We start from the raw sequence: 20,511 nt of genomic DNA, 5'->3' as shown, positions 1-20,511 counted from the left end.
AGAGCAAGTCTAAGTTTATCCAAGTAAACAGAAAAGTCCTTGTTTATCCCAGTAAACAGAAAAAAGCACCATTTTGGATGCTCTCAGAACAATACTTGTTTGAAGGTCGTGAAACTTCCTAGTTTATGTCAGAGGTATATTTTAATGTGAATGAACTGATGCAGCTTCAGGTATTCCTTGGGATGACTTAGGGAAGAGAAGCTATTAATGTCTCTCCCCATCTCATTCAATTCACATCATCAGCTGGAGCTGATGGGGAGAAGGTGATAGTGGGGACACCCCTTTAGCAGCTCTTAGCCCTTACATTGGCTTGAAAATACTGTTAAATTGTATTCATAGTCTTCCTACCCTGCTTAATGTCTTTCTTTAGTTGTTTACACCACTTGTAATGTAAGTGCTTGTGGTAGGGGTTGAAACCTGTTTGTAAAAGGTGAAAATGTGATAACTGTTCAGGTAGAAATGCCTAATTAGTTCTGGAAGCTTGGATTGCAGAGTTGGTGCCTCTTGCCCAGAAGAGAGGCAAGTGTTTCTGCCCATTAATTCTGAGAATGGTTCATAAGAAGCACAAGTATAAGCATTCATGCTGCAGCTGGTGCCTAAATGCAAGAAAGGAAGGAGGCAGAAGCATACAGAGGTGTTCATCACGTCTGAAAGCATATTTCATTTGCCAAATGGCTGTGTTGCATGAAAACCTCCCAATTTCCACCTTCTGGCTCTGTCACCGATCTTTGTTGGCAGATGATGGTTTAGCAGTTTGTTAGCATTTCTCAGATGTCTGTGTTAGCAGGTCTGAGACCTGTCTGCAAACTTCCTTCTTGTTTTTGTTTTTTCTTTTTTTATAATTATTATTATTTGTGATATTGATTGATAGTCAGAATCTCTTGAGATTTTTCTGGGTTTTTTAATGCCTTCAAAACTGCTTTTTTCTCCTTGCTCTGGTTGCTGAGCCTGCCTTGCCTCTCAATTGCCTGACACAAGAGAGGCAGCTCAGGATTTTAATATTAGCTGTCAGTGAGAGGTCTGGAGAAAAGCGTGTCTGGAGCACCAAGAAATGTTGGTTCTTCAAATGTCTTTTCATTACAAATTCTTCAAATAGAGTCTCTGACCTTCAGGGAAAAAATCAGTCCAGGGGAAAACAAGGTCAGCTGCCAGCACAGTAATCTCATGGGTACAGCGACCTGCTGGAGGACCAGCCAGAAGTGACACCTGCGAATCAGCTGCCATCCAGCAGTGATAATTAGGAGCAGAATATATGCACAGAAGGAGTGGGCTCAGAGTCAACCTCTTTCTGCATCGCTTTCACATTGTCAAGGCAATACTGACAGAAGCACACACAACAGGAAAGTACACTTTCTGTGTGGTGTGCAGGGATCTGAAATGTAAGCATAAGCCTATCTGAATTAATTAGTGTTCTTTTTGAGTTACTGAAGTGGTCAAAGTTCACGATTTGAAATGGCTCTCTGCGCTAAGCTATCCCCAGGTGGCTGAGAGCTGCTAAAGATGTTCTTGTTGACTCTGCATGTAGATTCTGCTCTCCGGGCCTTGCCTGGTTTGAGCTGTGTGTCTGAGGCTGTCAGTCCCTACATTCATATTATTATTGAAAAATAGGAGAGTGTTAATTGATGAAGGATTGAAAGGTATATGGTGGTGCTCTATCACAGAATGAATTCAATAAATGTTGGCTTTAGGAAATAATAATAATGAAGGACCTCTGATTTGTGATTCTGGTTGTATGAATATTTACATGAGCCATGTTTCTGGAACTCATTCTTCCAAGCAGGATGTTCTGTCAGCTGGTGCTTTGCATCAATTCATCACCAGAGTGATGACATTTGGCTCATATAATACACTGGTGAGTAGAGGTGCCATACTTGTGATTTAGTAGCCCCATATAGATCATCGCAGTGTCGGCAGCTGGTGCTTGCTAGCATGACCTCTAGCAGGGGAGAGTGAAATTAATCTTTTAAGATGGTGGAGATGGTCCGTGGTTCTCCCACTTTACTGAGTTATTCTTTGGAAACATGCATGAATGTAGGAGAAACTGGGCTTAAACAGGTTCAGCTGTTCTTGTGTGTGGCTTAAACGTCTCAGTTTTGGGGTGTGAAATAAGGGAGTAAGAAATGAATCTTACTGCTCTTGTGGAAGAAGGTGTAGAACAGGTTCATATGCTGTTCCTTATTTATCAAACACATATGTATGGCTTCCTCATCCCAGCCTGAGAGGCAAAGCAGGTAGCACCACCTATTTTATTTGTTGTTGCATTTTCCCAGCCAAAGCTTTTGTTCCTCTGCCATCAAAATACTTCAGTAGCTCATGGCCATTGCTCAGGAGGCAGCTGTAGTTACTGGAAGAGCAATGGAAGGATTTGGGTTGAGAGCGGAGGAGATCCCTTTGTTGGAGATGTGCAGATGGGGTAAGCAGCCCCCACTCTGTCACTTTGTGATGCAGCTGTGAGCAGAGAATGGCCTTCATCTATCCTGCTGGGCACAAGGCTGAGAGCTCTTCTGAGCTCTGATGAACTGTTACAACCCTTTACTAAAGCTATTTGGCAGTGTGGTATGCGGTGATTTCAGCACCCTTTTGTGTGCCCTTGTGCCTGCATATTGTGAGGAATACACATAGCACTTGCAGATACGGGAGCTCGATCTCATTCTTAATACTGACATGGTTACCAGAGGAGAACCACATCTTGTTGCAGCAAAGCTGAGCTGTGACAGGTTCATTCCCCGCCACCTCACCCTTACCTCATCCATGTAACGAAGCAGGATTTGGGTCAGGTGTTTTTGAAGTCAGTTCTCCATATGGATTGAATATCGGGAGGAACATGAATGTTTAATCAGACATTTGTTAGCAAGCTAAAGAGACAGCATTATGTCAAGCACTCGACTGTCAGAAAATCCCCTGCCTACCATTGCTATGGAAACAGCCAACAAATACCTGCTTGTTTTATGTCAGTATCTGAGCAGAAGGAAAATCTCCCAGCCATAAACCTTGTACATCTGGCAGATGGGCTGGTAGAGCAGGAGCTGAGACATATCTAGGAGTGCTACCATGTTCTAAACCAGTTTGTCTGACTGACTCTTAACATCAGCCTTCTGCCACCTCCCAGCTTAAAATCACCCACCTAACTTTAACCGTATCCTCGATGTTGCACTTGCATTTCAAGTCAGTCCCATATTCTTTACATCAAGGCCTTAGCACTTTCTCTCTCATCCTTTGTCATCTGTGAGATAGAGTAACTCTTCAGAGGAAGCTCGCTGTCTTTCAGAAGAGGAATTAACTGAGGAAGCTGATTCCCAGTGGCTTACCTCTCCTTTTTTTCTTCACAAAGGTTGTATGCTAGGTAAGAAGCTACAACACAGTGAATGTTTTTTTTTTTCTCTCTGCTGCCTCAGTCTGTCCCCTGGCTTTGTCCTCAGGAATATTCTAAGAGAAAACGCTGCCTTTGGGAGCCTTATCTAGCTTGAGGGGATCTGAGATTGAGGAGCAGCGAAAGGATTGCTGCCAAGTGGGTAAACCTGGCTGCATCTAATGTAAAACATGCAGGTGAGGCAGTTGTCTGGCCCAGAGAGCTGGGGTTGGTGGAGGCCCATGACTTTTATTCTGAACTGTAAGCTTAGTCTATGGGGAAAAGATGGCTGTGTATGCAGCCAGGCTGTTGTCTCTCACAATAACACCTTGGCTTGGTGGGGACGTTCTGATTCACATCAGTTGTAGCACCACGAAATGTAGCAGCTGTTGGTGGAAGCTTCTTTTCAGATGTGCTTGTGCTCTGGATTAATGAGAGAGATGGAAATCTTCTTGAGGTTCCCAAAGACTGTTGAATACCTTCTCTTAAACATCTTTTTTTTCTCTCTAGTCATAGTTTAGTGCAAGTGCTCTAGTCTTGATGTTTTTATATGGTTAGGAGGTATTTGAGGTCTTTGCATGGTGTTAGGCTGCTGCATTTGGACTTGGGGTGGTAAATGCACGAGGGGATCTGTGCTGGATTGCGATGGCTGCTCAGGGAAGTGGTGTGTTAGGAGCATAAAAGTTACTTTGCTAAAAGCGAACTGAAAATGTGTGTGCTTAAATTGCTGTGCCAAGTAAGTTAAAATAAAATGGTCGTGATTAAGTACTGATAATTGGGTAGGTAACACAGCTGCGAAAGTGACCACTTGCTTTCCAAAAACAATGTTTTATGGGAAATATATTAGAGTTTCAAGAAGGCATTTTCTTAGGCATCTTTTCTTTTTTAGCATAGCGCTCAGATGCCTAAATGCAGGCAACTAACTGAAGGCCTATTGTGTTTCCCTGGAAGTGAATTGGTGTTCTTTCATTGATCTGACCTCAAATGACCATAGTTTTCAAAAAGTAACTTCAGAATGAGCTTTTGAAAAATCAGGCTGATTATTTGATTGCCTGGGCTTTGAACAGCCATATTGAACACCTTCACTGTATTATTCTAACCATTAAAGACAATCATTCTCTAAGGGCAGTTCTGGAGGCTGTTCAGAAGATTGAAAGCTGGTCCACAGAGAAAACCAATTTCTTGTGCTTTTCATTAAAGGCTTGATGATGGGGGCAGCAAGTGGCTTATGAAATGCAGTCATGAAAAATGCTTCACTGTGTTCCCACCAAAACTTGGAAAATATTCACCTATGGAAAATGTATCAAGTTCGTATTTCTTTTTGATACAGCAATGTGGATTCTCAGGAGAATTTTCTAATTGTCTTTTTATGTGAGTGGAACCTATTATGTTTGTATCTGTGTGTTTTTGTGAAATTCTGTTTACTCAAGAATGGTAAAAATGACTCCAGACTGACGTTTTTGGAAGGTAATAATAATAATTGTGTTGTGTTTTTCAAGTAGACAAGGCTTACACCAGCACGTGACACAGGGGTATTATTCTTTCCTTGCCCATAAACAGGAATGTGATACTTCTTTTGATATTTGTTTTTAGAGGAAGTTCTTGTAGCTGTAGGTGGGCCATCTTGGCACTCAGAGAGCCTGTTTCAAGAGAGGGATGCAGAGTCCAATTAAGTCTGACAGAAGGTGTTATATATTCAAGGGCACTGAAGAGCTGACCCCTTGGCAGGGGAGTTTTTTGTGCTTGTTTTGCACTTCGGTCACAGCACCTTTTTCAGCCCAAGTTAAACCTTTATTGTGTCATGGCTGAGCTGATTTCTCTCAGATGCAGTTCATAGAGGAACTGTTATACAAGTTTCCATCAGGTAGGAGACAGGCGTTAGCAGAGCTGCTCACAGTGAGCTGATTATGAACCACTTGCCAAGTGTGTGTGGCTGTAACTGCTGTTGCTGGCATCACTGTTCAGACTCATGTGGTGATGCTGTGAACTGGTGGAATCTGTTGACCAGTCATCACGTGGTGCCTTCCTTGTCTTCCTATCTGTGTTTCAAGGCTGCTTGACTATCAGGTCTATTGTTCCCACTACAGAAATGAAGCTGGGCGGGTTTATTCTTTCTGTTCCAGGGGTGCTTACTGTTTTCCTGACAGCTGTACAGAAGGATGATAATGGCCACATGCAATAACATTTTATGATCGTAGAGTCTCATGAGAGCTTCCAAATGCAAAGGAATCATAGGGAAAAGAGAATAGCTGCAGGCAATAAGGAGAATAAAGTAATTGTAAATGTATATCTCACATGTTTATGAAAAACACATGCCCATGTTTTATACATGGAAACTACATTGGGTTGTTGGTCTGGAAACGTGCCACCTGTCCGTTCTACTGAATGTGACTGATGTTTAAGGGCAAGTCCATCAGCTCTTATGCTGTGTCACTGTTGGCTGTGTCTGTGTTATTATTCAAAGCCAGGAGATGCATCTCTGGCTTTGTAAGGATGTCAGTAACTCAAGTAAGGATGACAGAAAAGAAGTTGTCTTTTTCTCTGCTGTGGAGTTCTGCTCTATTTCTCTTTACTGCTCTGCTTCTGTGCTGTGATACACCTTGATATCCCCTCCTGGCTGTGATGCGTTCCTGGTTTTGTGTGTTTAATGGCTGACTCTTTGCCATACCCTTATTTCTATAATCTTGCGGTTGCTTTGCTGCTGTCTTGGTGCTCCAGCTCGAGGAGCTGGTTGAGAGGGGAAGAAATCGCTTGTACAAAGGGCTATGTGAGAATGTAGTATAAGCAGAGGCAAAAGGTAGAGATGCAAGAGTCTGTCCAGGGAGCAGGTTATTGTATCGCTCCTACTGGGGAGATGAAAAGCTTACAGAGTAATTTAACATGACCTTTGTAGGGAGGAAGCAAATCAACTACAATTTTGGTTTAGGACTAAAACTTCCAAGGCTGTATGTCTTGCATCCCTAGGCTTCTGAGATGAAATTTAGTTGTAAATGGAAAATAAGTCAACTAAATAACTGTGACTAACATAGTTATAATGCTTGATGGCTCTTGCTCCACTTAAAATGGGAAATGTCAAAGATATAGCTTCTGTAAAAACAATGAGTTCATCTTTGTTACAAAGGTTAAACATGGTCAACATAGAGTTGGAGCAGGTGTCAAACACGTTTTTTACATGCTGTATTTGTCATACTTTGTGATTCCAAATTATTCTTGGCAATAGGTAGCACAGAGTTTGCGTTTTCAATCATTAAGCTCTCATTATGACCTACATTGCTGTTGATAGTTCTGTTTTACGTCTTGCTGCACAGATAATAGTGGTGATTGGAGAACATTTACAGCTTTTTACATTTCATCATATTGTTAATCGATTGTGTTCAGCTGGCTGACCACTGTCACAGAAGAGTGGTGACGTATTTGAAATCCTGTTCTAAATTAAATTGGATTGATGAGTGAAAGACAAGATGCAAATGGTTCTTAGTATTTCTTTTACTGTGTAGTGCAGTGTCTGTCTGACTTCAGTAGGAACCCTTCAGTAGGGTTGAACAAAGCAACATCTTTGAAACAGAAATGAAGCCCTGAACTCCTGCAGCTTCAGGAATCCCACCTTTTATTTGCCGTCTGTTAGTTATCCTCTTTGTAATGTTTAGTTCCACTTTTGATATTTAACTTTTCTTTCACTTAATAATCCCATATTTCATTTTTAATATATTTTACTTAAAAATATAGAAACCCAGTTTACTCCATTGCATCATTTATGAGATAGTGGTTGGGGTAGCTGATGAGAATCATCCTATCCTGCAGGGAAGGTAAGTGAGGAAATAGTGATGAGCAGTTGCAGTTGTTTTTTCCTAGCGGCTGACCTTCCATTAAAGGTATGTGCCATATCAGATTTGGGATGTGTTGTTGGTTGATTTTGGTTTCTCAGATGATAAGTGCTTCTGCTGGATGACCTGTAGCTTGGTTTTAGAAATGCCACGTTCTCCTTAGTTCAGACCTTCGTATACGCATGTACGTGATGTGTTATTTTCCTTTACACCACTGGAGGCAGTTGAATTTTCTCTAGCGTTTCTCATTTTTCTTTTTCCTTTTTCTTTTTTTAAACTAAATGCTTGTTTTCAGTGAGCTTTCTGTACAGTCCTTGAACCTCCTTTTCCACTGGGGTAACTGCTGATTGCAGGGACTTCCTCTGTACCCACATAACTGTGCATAAAGAAAGTTATTGAGCCAGTGATGCCTTGTTTATTTTACTCTTCATTTCACACCACTTCATAGCATAAGCAAAGCAATCACTGTTTCCATGCATCAGATATTGTGAAATAGGCTGTGGTGTCAGAACACAAAGGCAGCACAAAGAATATATGTTTGGCTCTCAGGATAGCGGATTTTCAGTCATTTTAAGCTGTAGGATTAATAAATTTTGTAATAATGATTTTTCTTGCAGTGGTTCATAACTCTTCGCTGAGGAAAAAGGAAAAGTGTCTTTTATGCAAGGAAATTGAAGGGATTTCATTTTAAGATGTCATAATGACCCATAACTGTTCCACATGGTTGATAAAAGGCAGGGTACATTGTACAGATAACTTGTTAGTTCAGTGAGTGCTCTCAAGTTATTTTGTGTGGTTTTCCAAAGCACTGTTTGGGTGGATTTGTTTTAGTGCAGCCAACCTAACAAGACAGTGAATTAAGTTCAGTTTCGAGTTAAGAAGGAAGTGGGGTGGTACAGTGACTGTTATTAATACCAGCCTTTTCTGATTCTGTGTTAATGGCATTTAAAAAAACAGGAGGTAACTGACTCAAAATGACAGTGAACTGCTCCTACGTTCTGCTGTACTTGTTGACTGATGCAAAAATCTGAGGCCATAGAGATGATTAACCTTGCAAGATTGACAGGCTTAAAAAAAACATTTTCTGCTTATATTCACTGGCTCTGAATTTGATCCAGGAAACTGAGACTGATGCAGTTCTCTATACTGGATTAGTCTAAAATTAGATGAGAAGACAGCCAGCGTGAGTCTTCTGTTTTGCTGCTTCTATGAGCAGAATCTTCCATTTACTTCTTATAGCCTTTTCATCCCCTTGTGTATCCGGTAGGTTATGCTGTAGGTTTTCCCATATGGTTTTGATGCTCCTTACTGTCAGATAAAAACACTTTGTTCTTAAAAGAAGAACAAAAGGAATAGAGATACATAACATCATGAATTTTTAACCTGGATAAGTAGTGGGAAGTAAGATGAAAAGTATTTTGTGTTACTGAAGGTTAACCAACCTCTAATTATTGGAGCTTAAGAAGCAGCATCCTTGGGAAGGTCATTAAAAAACTGTGGGGTTTCCTGACTCTTGATACTAACTGCATTTGGAGACAAGGTATCATCTGAGGCACCTGAACAATTTCTATGGAACTTAAACTTTGTTGTAACTTTGGAGTGTTATTAAAGACCTTTCGTGCAATTATTTGCAGCAAGAAAGTGTAAAAGTTGTGATGGTTTATGATTTTTTTTTAATTTTTTTTATTTTTATTTTTTGCTGTTCATAGGTTGTTCTCATGTAGTGTTTAACTTGTCTGTCAATAATGTGATTTGCATTTCTATGCAGTTGTGCTGGTAAGAGATTATCTAAGCCTGTGGAATCAATGCTAATGCTTGGTTTTACACCTATTTTTAGGGATTCCTCTTGAAATTGTTCGGACATTTCTCATTGCTTCCATTAGGCCACTGTATTCAGCTATAAGTAAAGTAGATAGTTATATGACATGTCCTTTTGTCACTGTCCATCTGAATTGAGAACGAATGAATACAGATTTTTGTATGGTGATGCTGAGGTGTGTGGATTGATTGACTCCTTACTTGCGTTCTTTTGGTCCCTTAAGTGACTCTGGAGATGACCATGCTAGTGTTCATTCCTGATCTGTTTCTTCATGTCAGTTATATCTTGCTGGTTGGGTGATCTTTGATTTAGGTTGGCTGTGACTTGGAAGCCACTTCAAGATGACTTAAATTTCTCAGTTAAATTCTTCCCTGGCTCACCCTGGGCTTCCCTAGTATGGATGAAAAGGGCTTCCTAGCTGGTGACAGTGTAAAAACTGACTATGCCTACAGCAGCTACAGCCCCTAGAAGTCAATATTTACACCAAAACCGTGGGCAGCCCCATGGATGTTTTCTCTGTATGCTCTGTGAAGCTGAATGATTTATGAACCTTCCTTTGCGTGCATATACACTTCAGTTCAACTCCATCTAGAGATTCCAGGTGAGTTATATATGTATGTCTACATGAAGCAACATGTAGTCGTTCTGATTTAGAAACAACATTAGACCTACTCTCTGAAAAAAAAAATAAAATAAATTTGTTTGTCAGGGCTTTTTCTTTTTCTAGTTGTTCTCTCAGTAAATCCAGCCTTTATGCTGAAATCTTCCTGCTGTCAAACAAATGTAGGAAGCCTTGTTAGGGGTCTTAGATGTTAACAGAATATGCTTTGTTTTCTTTCTCATAAAACAATTTTAAGCTGAGTGCTTTTTGGGTTGAATTTCCTTTAAAAGACGGATGACTTATTTACCACTTCTCCTCCTGTTTTGAAAGTCATTTTATTATTTCTCCAATAAAGTGGTAAATTCCCATCTATTTGTGTCACAACATTGTTTTGATATATATGTATATATATTTTTAATTTCTTTTCATCATCTCTAGACGTATTTTATTTATTTCAAGGATTTCTAAGATGACTTCAGTTAATCTTGTACACAGTGCATCTTTTGTGTTCGTGGTTTGTTACTTGGGTTTCTCTGTCAAGAAAGCTTCTGTCCAGTATCCGCCATCTTGTCCAGTATCTCTGGTGCTCAGGATGAGGCTCCTTAATATTTTGGGACAACAGTGTTGTTGCACCTGAAAAATAGGGATTAACATTGCTCATAAATGTTTGATGTTTTCAGAAGTAACGGTGGATGTTCTTAGAGCTCAGATGAATGGCTTATCATCCTTTTAAGCCTTGCTAAGCTGTTGACCTTACCGACCCTTTCTTTTGGTGAGCTTTTTCAGGTTAATAATAAAGTAAAAAAGAAACCAACCGTGCTTATCTTCTATGCTCTTTCAATTTTTTTTCTGCTTTAGTCTTTAATACGGTGCCTCCAGTGTAATATGCCTAGTAGGAGTGTCTCCTTCTTTTACCATGTTCCTTGAGGACAAGCTGACAATAGCCACTTATGGTTTATGCACTGGAGAATCCCTTGTTATATTCTTACAGCCTCATAAGGCTTGTAGCTTTTTCACACATCTCTTAGCATGTGAGAAGGTGAGGGAGAAAGAGATGCTGCTGAGTTGTTTTGCTGTTTTTTCTGGGCTTAAGCTATAAATTCCCTTTCTGCAATTAGTAGAAATTCTCTGCTGTTAAGAGTGTAACTCTTTAATCTCCACTGGGTGCCTGAAAACAGCAGTGGGAGGTTTTCGTTGCTGTCCCTAAGTTACTCCAAATTCTTAAGACTATCAGTTCATTTTTGTCTCCTGCAATTTGTTGTAGTCATCTGGAAAGGCACTTACTTGTTTGATTGCATCCAGTAGGGCAGTGTGATTTGGTGGTTGCAAAAGTGGACAAGATGAAAACGTATTTATGATAGAGCACGAGCTGAACAACAGGAAAGGAGTAAAGAGCTCCTATCCAGCGATAGTGTAGCTTGGAATTTGAGAGTGTATGTTTATGAGTTGTCCATTTTTAATCAATTCTTTCTTCTCTGTTGCCTTTATTCTATATTTTTCCATCCCCCTCTGCTTTTCCTTTGAACGCTATCCCAGAAGGGAAGTGATTTACAAAGCAAAAATGCATGGAAACTCACAGGTCTTAACAAGGTATATGGCTCAGAATTTTCCTTTTTACTTTGCTTTTATCTGAATGGAGTGTGATTCAGTTCAGGTGAGGCAGGAGTTTTCACAGACTTGACTGGAGGGGGCAGTTGGGAGTTAAATTTGGTTGTTGCTTTTGGTTCGCAGTAAGGGAAGGGGATGAGCTTTCCATTTAGAGGATTTGTTCCTGTCGAGAAGGATTCCTTCACACCATCTTCCTTATGATCAAGAAAGTTGCAGAAAGGAGGCTTGTTTGTTTTCTCTCTAGCATAAATGGGAATGTGATGGAGGCGTATCAACTTGGTAAGGGAGAATACAAACACATATTAAGATACAGACACAAGGCCCAACTGCTTTTCCTGGAAAGGCTTTCATAGCTTCAGGAGATGTTTCTCCAATCTTGCTGAGGCTCAGAAGCCCATTTGTGGGTGGCAGGACTGCCTAAATTGAAGGAAGCTGCACTTCCAAAGGGCATTCTCCATGTAAAGCATCGTCAGGAAAGCAAATCTGTGACTACTCTCTTCCTAAAACATCCTGTGCATCCAGATTCATTTAATAGCTTGATGCAGGTTTATTTGCACTCAAACCTCTATCAGCTGAAAAAAGGTTCCCTGTGAACCTTTATGAACAGCAAAAGCAGTGAATTGTGTACAAATGTGAGCTCATAGTTGACATGAAGTCACTGTTGATCTCTAATTCAGTGGATTTTTCCCATGAAGGATAAGCTAACTTGAAGTTGTCTTATATGGAACCCTGATATCTGAAGAAGGCAGTTTAAATGTTTTCTTGTGTTTCCATGTTATCTAGACAAATGTTTCTGTCATAAAGTGGTTTGGAAATCTGTCCTCCTGGTATTTTGGGTAATTATAGCCAATCTGCTTGTAAGTTTATTTTGGTTTATTTTTTAGTAAATTCCTCAGCTTCTTCCCTCAAAATCCCACATCAGCTTTCTATACCTAATGTTCCACGGCTTTAGAATTATCACCCATGTATATATTCCAAAATTGCAGTTCTGCTATGAAGTCATCCTGTAGGGAGCCCTTGAGGCTTTCATGACCTCATTTACGCAGCACTGAATTCCCAAATCTCATTCAGCCGGTGCTTTCTCTGTGACTAAATATTTCAGTCACCCACCATACAAGCTAATTTTACAGAGTTGGAGTGTTATGGGAAAATCTGTTACAATTAAAGGTATAATTAACTATTAAACTTGAACAAATGAACCGATGGTCTTGGGAGAGGGGAGGGAGGTTGGGGGGGAAGAAGAGATTAAGCTTGTAAAACCTATTGTTCTCAATGCCAATAATGAATGTTTCCCCAGTTTGATCCGTGTAGCTGTTCTGCATGGCCCTCATTGCTGTGGCTGATCTTGGAATGGTGGCTTCCTCCTTTTTAATGTATGGATTTCATTAAAGAAAGCTGTGTTCTGTATGTAGTTTATGAAAGCTCAATTTCCTTGCAGACTGAAAACGTATTTTTTCTTTCCAAAAGAGATGAAACCAAGTGCAGTGGCTGTTGCTTCTACATCAAACCCATCAAAAATGATTGTACAACTGCTTCAGTTGCTCTCCTACCCCTCCTAGTTGTTTAGTAAATACTTTCTATTGGAAGGCAGCTCTTTGTGTAAGTTCATGTTTGATACCTCCTTTCTTAGCATCAGTTCAATACTAAAAGTCAACATACACAGCTCCTCTGAGTTTCTCCAAAGAATTTGCAAGAATAAGATACTTCTTTTGTTTTCCAGCCTGTTTTATTTCTGTTTATTGAATGTAACCAAAATCTTTAGGTCTATGTTGAAGCATCTTGGACAAAACTGGGATTTAATTTCAGCAGGAAAATATTATAAAACTATTGTATTTATTCTGTTTTTTGTCTGTTTCTTTACTGTGCAAGTTTGATTGTTTACTTTAAGTTACTCATATCAATTATGTTCTTTGAAGTATTGTGATGACTGAGTATCCCCAGTGAGAGCAGAGAGAAAGAAAGAGGAAAGAAAAGCAATTGTTGCATGATACTGTTTTCATCATTCATTAAATGTTTAGGTAATTAAGCTGGGGGTTAAAAATCAGCAATTGTTCCTATTTCCACAGTTGCTGCACTGTGCCAACACAAGCTCTGACAGGGAATTAACTTTATTTTTAGAGCCAATTCAACGTCAGTTGGGGATTCTGTGCTCATCGCGGCACTTAGACTGAGAAATATTTTCTTTCAGTCTGGGTCAGTGTTACTTCTGCTCCTTTTTAACCAACTGTGGGAAGCTGGATGGGATGTTAGGCTTTATGCTGTGGTTGACTTCCTTACAGGTGGCCTGGAAATTGGAGCATACTGGAGGGAAACAGACTTGGTGTAACATGCAGAGGTGTGTGTGTTGTAGGGAAGGAAACAAAATGTAGCAGCGTAGAAAGTTATCTTATTGTTGGAGCCCATCGAAGTTTAGGTACGTGTATGAGAAGGTTTTCCTTTTCCACTGATAAATGTGGAGAATGGATGCCTCAAGATAAGAAGAAGAGTTCAAGTGACACACTGAAACACAGAAGCAGGGTGTTTGGGTTTTTTTGTTCCCCTTTAAAGAGAGAGGCAAATGTGAATAGGTAAAAAGTTATGAGGAAGTTATTACTTAAGGCGTTATCTTTAAATAGTGAAAATGTGAAATTGATTAGAATAATTAAGTACTGACCTGAAAACCAAACGCATTGTTTGAGGACAAAAAAAGCAAGTTAGAGAATTCCATAGCTTCTTCTAAAAGCTTTTTAAGAACTTCAGTTGGGAAGTTGAGGAAGAATCACTTCTATAAGAAGGTGAATTCCTCAGGCAGTTGGGTTTTTGACAGAGATGGACCCGTTTCTTAGAGGAAAGGAATTATTTTAGACCTTGTGATGTGTGCTATTTCCTGAGCTGTGTTAATTTGAGTTGTACTAAGACAAATGTTAAGCATAAAAGATGAATCGACAGGTTATTACTTCAGCTGGCACTGTTAAGGAAATCATATGTTCACCAAGGTTAGGAGACACCACCAAGATCACCTAGTCCAGCTGTGCACATACTATCAGTATTTCCCCACTAAACCATGATCCTTTGGTGTGTTGGATGGAGGAGAGTCTCTGTTTTCTAGAAGTTAAGCTGAATAATACCTAACAGTTTCTTGTGGTTTTTGGCAAGATGTATTAACTGTGTGTGTGTGGTAGAGGGATGGGGGTGAAGTGCAATACTGTACTTGATTTAGGTTACTCTCAATTAATTTTTAGAATTGAAATCTATTTAATTTGGAGTTTAGTGCTTAGCATCGTGTTTGTAATACTCATTTCTTTGATTACCAGTACAGCAGCTTGATGATCCAAGTGCCCTCATCCATCTTAAGCATTTATTAGCTCTTCACATCTTCTTGTCGATACTCTGTCTCGAGCCTTTCAAGTTGTCTCCTGTGTTTAAACTCATTGCGTTGTGTGAAGCCTAACATCATATTTTACGGAGCGGTCACACTGCTCTTAAATAGTGGTCTGAGTATGGTTTGCTGCCTTGGTACACATCTAAATTCCTTTTTTGTAGATTACACTAATGCTAGATGATACTATCCAGGGTGTGTTAGTTTAGGGGGAAGGGGACATTGAGTTAGTGGTATTGTTTTTTTCCTTCTCTTTTTCTTTTCACCATGGAAACGCACATCACACATTGTATGTGATTCTGTCATTAACCAGCTCAGGGTCATGAGCTGAATCTCCTGACTTTCAATCAGAGGTTGTCTCTTCAGCTTTGACTGGCATTTTACAAAGCCCCTAATAAGTTGCATGTCTGGTTCTGTCAAAGCAGCATTGTCTGTCTCTTGCACAGTGAGGCACAGATTAAGTTGTTAGTATAACTTTACAGAGGAAGTTATCTTGGGCTATACCGCTGCACCTTGTTCCCCAGGGCTTAATCAAGATCTTTACACAGTTGTAAAGCTCATTATTTTGGTTGACAGCAGTTATGGCAGAAAATGGCTTGCTGTTCATCTCTACTTACGTTATTTTTAGTCAGTGTTTAGATTTTGCTTTTCTTGAGACATGTCATTGTATTAAAAGAGTTTAAAGACTTTTACGACTTAGAATTGTTTTTCCTTAAGGAAAAAATGATTGTTGAGAAGTGGGTTACTTCAAATTCTTTTCTTACAAAGCCTTGGGGTAATTATGAACTTTGCCCTGGGCAACACTCGGCAGCAAGGCAGTAATGGCTGCTTGGGAATAGGAAAATGGTATTCACTCTATCCTTGTGACTAACTCCCTGTTTGAGGTGTAGCATTTTCCATCCTTCAACTTAAACTTGAGGGATTTAAGAAAACCTTTCTGAGAACTCTAAGGGCTACTGCCTCTGTCTGCACTGGGACACAGCCTTTTAAAAGCAACAACAACAGAAAAACTGACTATGAAACACTTTGTTTCTGTGCATATAATTGAAGCTAATGGCATGCTTATGTTCATGATAGATGTTGACATAAAGGAATAAACTGGCAGAAAAGGTTCTGCTTTTGTTATGAGCCTTGGAAGTAAACATGATATTCAGAACTTAAACCTCCATTGGCTGCTGGTATGCGTGCTTATGTTTTTGTAGTTCTATTTGGAAACCAGAATAATGCTGGCTCCGTTGAGCATGGCTCCATTGAGCACAACTCCAGTGTTCTGGAGCAAACATAATAATCTTCAGGTTGTTTGTTTTGTTATGTAATGTGACGTTGAACTTGATTGCTTAAAAGAACCCTAAACATAACAGTAAAACCAGAGATGTTGACAAAGAACCATGGTTGTTTCTATATGACTTGAAAAGAACCAACTCAATTTCTTGATTAGGTGAATGCATTTCCTTGATGTTACACTTGCTTAGTTTATACCCATTTCATTCTTTGAGACTCACTACTGGTGAGATAATGATCCATTTGAGTGAGTTCTTATGAATTTATGTGGCATGTTCGCTAAGTAACATACCAGGTAGTTTAGTTATGATTGAATTCCTGCCATGTCAGATGCACTGTTAACATGTTATTACTGTTTGTTGCTTTTCAGCAGCATTTATTACAATACATACTGTATTTCAAACATTTGCTTTATGAGGGCAAGTATTGGGACAAATAGCGACTTGGTCTGCTTTTCTTTCTCCTTAATATCATCTTCCTAGTATTATTTGCTGTCATGCCAAGCAACACAAACCTATGAACTCCATCCATTGTAGGAATATGGGAAGAGTAGGGAAGAAGTCTGTTTCCTGTGCTGTCTTTACACCAAACAGTAAATGTTAGTTGTCATTGTGCAGTGAATACTATTCGGTACCATTATACAGCTACTTGTCTGTTTTTTCTCTCCACCTATTTTCACTATCAAGTTTGAATGCTTGGGAGTGAATGCACGTAGAGGTAGTCCCAACTTGTTAAATATGATGAAAACTAGTTATACAGCAAAATATTAATTACATTTCTTTTAGAAAAGTCTGCAATAATGATAATGAGTTCTATGTACATTAGCTCTCCTGATGTTTACACTTGAACTTTATCTTTGTGTTTTCACAAGCAGACTGTTTTGTAATTTCAGCATCTTGGGCTGAAGTTCTCTAACAGTTATCTTTGTTTCTTGCTTAGAATTTGAGTAATTCTTGCAAGAAATTTCTTTTTCAATCCACTCAGTGTTTGTTTTGCTGTGTTGAAATAATGACCAGCTATGGATCTGAAGTGAATCAAAGATTATTTCTATCAGTAATATTTAACAAATTAGATGGACAAACCGGTTTGGAAAGCATTGCCGCTTCATTCCGCCATCAGAAATCAGCTGTTCCATTATTTGATGAAATACATGAGTACTGCCTTCTTACTCTGACCATGACTATTGCTGAAAATTCTCCAGATAGAGGTTCTATTTCTTTTTGTTAATATCCTGTAATGGCAGTTTGATTAAGTGCCATGAAAATGACAGAAAATAGTTTCTGTTTTTGTTCTGTGCTGTGCTTAAAGGACGGGTATCATTCAGTGAACAGAGGACACAGAACTGCAGTTGCTGCTTGGACTATCAGCAATCAGAGGGAGGCAGAGCAGTAACAGCTGCACTGAGGAAGGAACCTCCCTGTGCTGCAGAGGGACCTATAAGTACATTCAAGTACTTGGTCTAATTGGGGCTCGTCTGTCTGTTGTGCTTGGTCTATGTTTCATTCTTCAGCGGAGCAAATTGTTAAATGTTTTATCACAAGATTCATTACTTCTGGTTGCCTCCTGCTGAGAAGTTGCTGATGACATCTATTGATCAGAAATGTGTTCTCTCATCCTTCCTTTGTTCCAGCACCATTGAACTTAATAAGAATCCAGCAATCCCACTTGTGTGAAGTGGTATTCCTCCTCTAAATGACAATACCTTTTTGCTATAGTCAGAAGTAAGAGTTTTCCCCAAGTCGCTCTTCAAATTACTTTGAGATCTTGCATCTGTTTAATAGATACTTATGTGCTACTTTTACTACTGTTCTATCATTACTTTTTTTCCCCCCAGTTTTTCAAAGAGCACTTGTCAATAGAACGCTGCACACAGTTTTCCTACCCAGTTAGGCTATGGGTAAGGCTACCTTGAAAGGATTTTGCAAGAATCAGGCTATAAATCCCTTGAATAGGTGCTATTGATTTCTGAAGAGGTCTTGCTGGAAAAGGAATGTGCTGCCCAGGCCTCCAGAGGTGTTGCAAAACTCACTAAAAGGACAATAACGCTGCAGAAGCAACAGCAGGAGAAAATCAATTCCACGGCTATTTTTTGTTTGCTTGTTCTCCGCTAGATTATATAGAGGAGTGTGTATGGATTAAGCAATATTATTTCAACCAGGGCTGAAAGTTGCTTGCTTTTTATATTGAGCTATTTTACGTGCCCGTAATAAGGGTGAGCTGAGGCATGTTATGGGGCAAATGTGGCAAACAGAAGGTGCTTTGTCAGGTCCTTCAGTGTGTGAACAGCTAGTGATTTCTTATGCAGCAAATAGATATTATCTGTAAGAACAGAGTAAGCCAGTTATAGTGGCAGTTAGTTTAATGAGGAAGGTGTTTGTCTTGTTCTGCCACAGTACAAGAGCAGGACTCTCTGTGTTCTGTCAGTTCATTCAGTTGCTGGCAGAAATAACTTTTTTTTTTTCCCAAAATGAAGGCACAGGAAAGGCAGTATGTTTGTACAAATTAATTGTGTTATTTTAAGCTGTGCTTTTATCATGCCTGAAAGTGATGTTGGATGCTTGCATTGGTTCTAGCATGCTGAAAAGTTAGAGTAGGAGAGGAAGAGGAAGAAATATCTGGAAGAATAAGGTCAAGGGGGTCCCAGGAAACATTAGTTCTAACTCTCCCATAATTAGACCTTCCATCTACGTGGGTCTCAGATGTGCTGTGTACTTGAGGTGTACCTTAGGTAATCCTGCAGAAGACTAGGTGGTGTGAGAAGTGATAGAATTGGAGATGCACGGGCGTACTGCCTCAACTGATATTTTAGTTACAAATCTTTGCTATTTAGATCTATCTGAAGAATGGACGTTAAACTGATCCAACCACAGTTGGTAACATGGCTTTGACTGTTGTATTGTTTCCGAGGACAAAGTTTCCCGTAGCATTTGTCCTCTGTCTGCCATTGCTTGCTGGAAGTTTGCCGGGAAGCTTGCTGAAATTTGCTCATATTACCTCTTCTGATTGCTGGCTGGTCTGTGGTAGCAATGTGTCTGTCTCAGCAAATCAAATCCTGCATCACCCTTCAGCAGGTATCATCACTGTAGCTGTGCTGTCATTACATTTGACAGCATGAAAAGCGTTGATTGCATCAAAAATGATCTAAATCGTCCCCAAGGTCAGTGACAGAGGAGACGTGATCAGTAATTGAAGGGGACTGGAGATTTTTCAGTTGTCGATCTAGACTAACATTGAGATAAAGACCTCACTCAGGAAGATAGACTCCTAACCCGTACAGTTTTCAGTGGTCTTGCTTGCATCTGAAGAAATACAGGAGAAAATATGTAGAAAAACACCATGATGGAAGCTGGAACTAAAAGTTTTGTGGGTCACATAGCTTCTGAGAAGAGTTAATGTTGCTGGCTGTCATTATATTGCAACGCTTCTTCAAATGCCAGGCTCTAGTCCAGTCCAACACAACTGAACAAGTATTGCCTCTGCAAAAACGAAACTAGTTGGGGGGTTTAATTTCCACAGTGTATTCAGTGGATGGGAGAAAAAATCTTTGGGTGGGAATTGAAATAGGCAGCGATGGGATCTGGCAGGAGAGAGAGCAATCGGTGATTCCAGTGTGTCTGTTTACATGAGATAGCCTGAGACTTGTAGAGAAATGAAGTATTTGGGGTTCTGACTTTCAGGATCAATCTGGCTCACTTTTTATGCTGAATTGAGTTACATGCTAGCTGGAGGATGTTCCTGGGGGGATGGATAACAATTGTTGAAGGTGAATGAGGGGAAACAGCACTGACTTGTAACAAGCTGCATTTCTCACTCAAATTCCGTGTCGTACTACATACCTGTGGAAGTTCCCATTGATCAGAAGGCACTGCTGAAATCAGACCTACTCAATACCAGCTTAATTATAGGGAATGAGATAACGGCTTTAGTTACAAGAAGCTGGTTTCTGTTTTTAGTTGTAAGCTCATTTTTGGCTAAATATTTCTCGTGAGAGATGTTTAGTGAAAACAAGCACAAAACATGCACAGAGAAGCAATATCCTTTTGGTGAGCTGCTTTTATTCCCAATGTTAAGATTTGAAATTATGTTACAGCTATTTCTCTACACGCAGCCTCCAGCATATGCTTCTGTCTTACAGAAGCTGCTGCTGATGACCTGCAATCTGACAACACTGCAGGAGGAAATATCCTCATGCTGTATTTCTTTGACTGCAACAGAAGTGAGTGAGGAGATCTCTGCTTCTGTATTGGCCTCTGGCAGTTAACTTGTTGGCCATGTTATGCCAGAGCTATAAACTGAATCAGATGTGAAAACTAACTGTTGATGCCCACATGGCAGAGCAAATCTGCAGGAAATTTGTGAGGAGTCACTGACGTTGGAAGCATGAGGATTTGGCAGTGACTGTGAGCTACAGCTCTTGATATCGCTGAACATTTTTCCAGGCTAGGGATTAATTTAACTTCATGGCTTTTAATATCAAACGGCTGAATTGCTTCTAGCCATGCACTGTAATATTCCTGAATTGCTTTTGCTGTGAATGACTGTCACGCTGCTTTCCAATGGGTTGGGGATACGCCTCCCTTGCAATAAGGAAGTCAACAACAGAGTAATTACGTAGTGCTCTAAATGAATAAGTATAGCATACAAGCACTATGAAATATGTAGATATATTTT

The 20,511-nt window shown here is 39.8% G+C and overlaps 1 long non-coding RNA gene across 2 annotated transcripts in view; it reads left to right on the top strand.

Moving 5' to 3' along the window:
- LOC107315642 (uncharacterized) overlaps window positions 1–20,511 on the top strand; it is a 433,990-nt gene that overhangs the window by 298,564 nt on the left and 114,915 nt on the right. The window lies entirely within an intron of this gene.

This window comes from Coturnix japonica, chromosome 8 (genome assembly GCF_054131305.1).
Source record: "Coturnix japonica strain WE chromosome 8, WE-NBRP24, whole genome shotgun sequence".
In the NCBI taxonomy this organism is placed as follows: domain Eukaryota; kingdom Metazoa; phylum Chordata; class Aves; order Galliformes; family Phasianidae; genus Coturnix; species Coturnix japonica.
The sequence above is the reverse complement of the archived record's forward strand: the minus strand, read 5'-3'. Positions and strand labels throughout refer to the sequence as shown.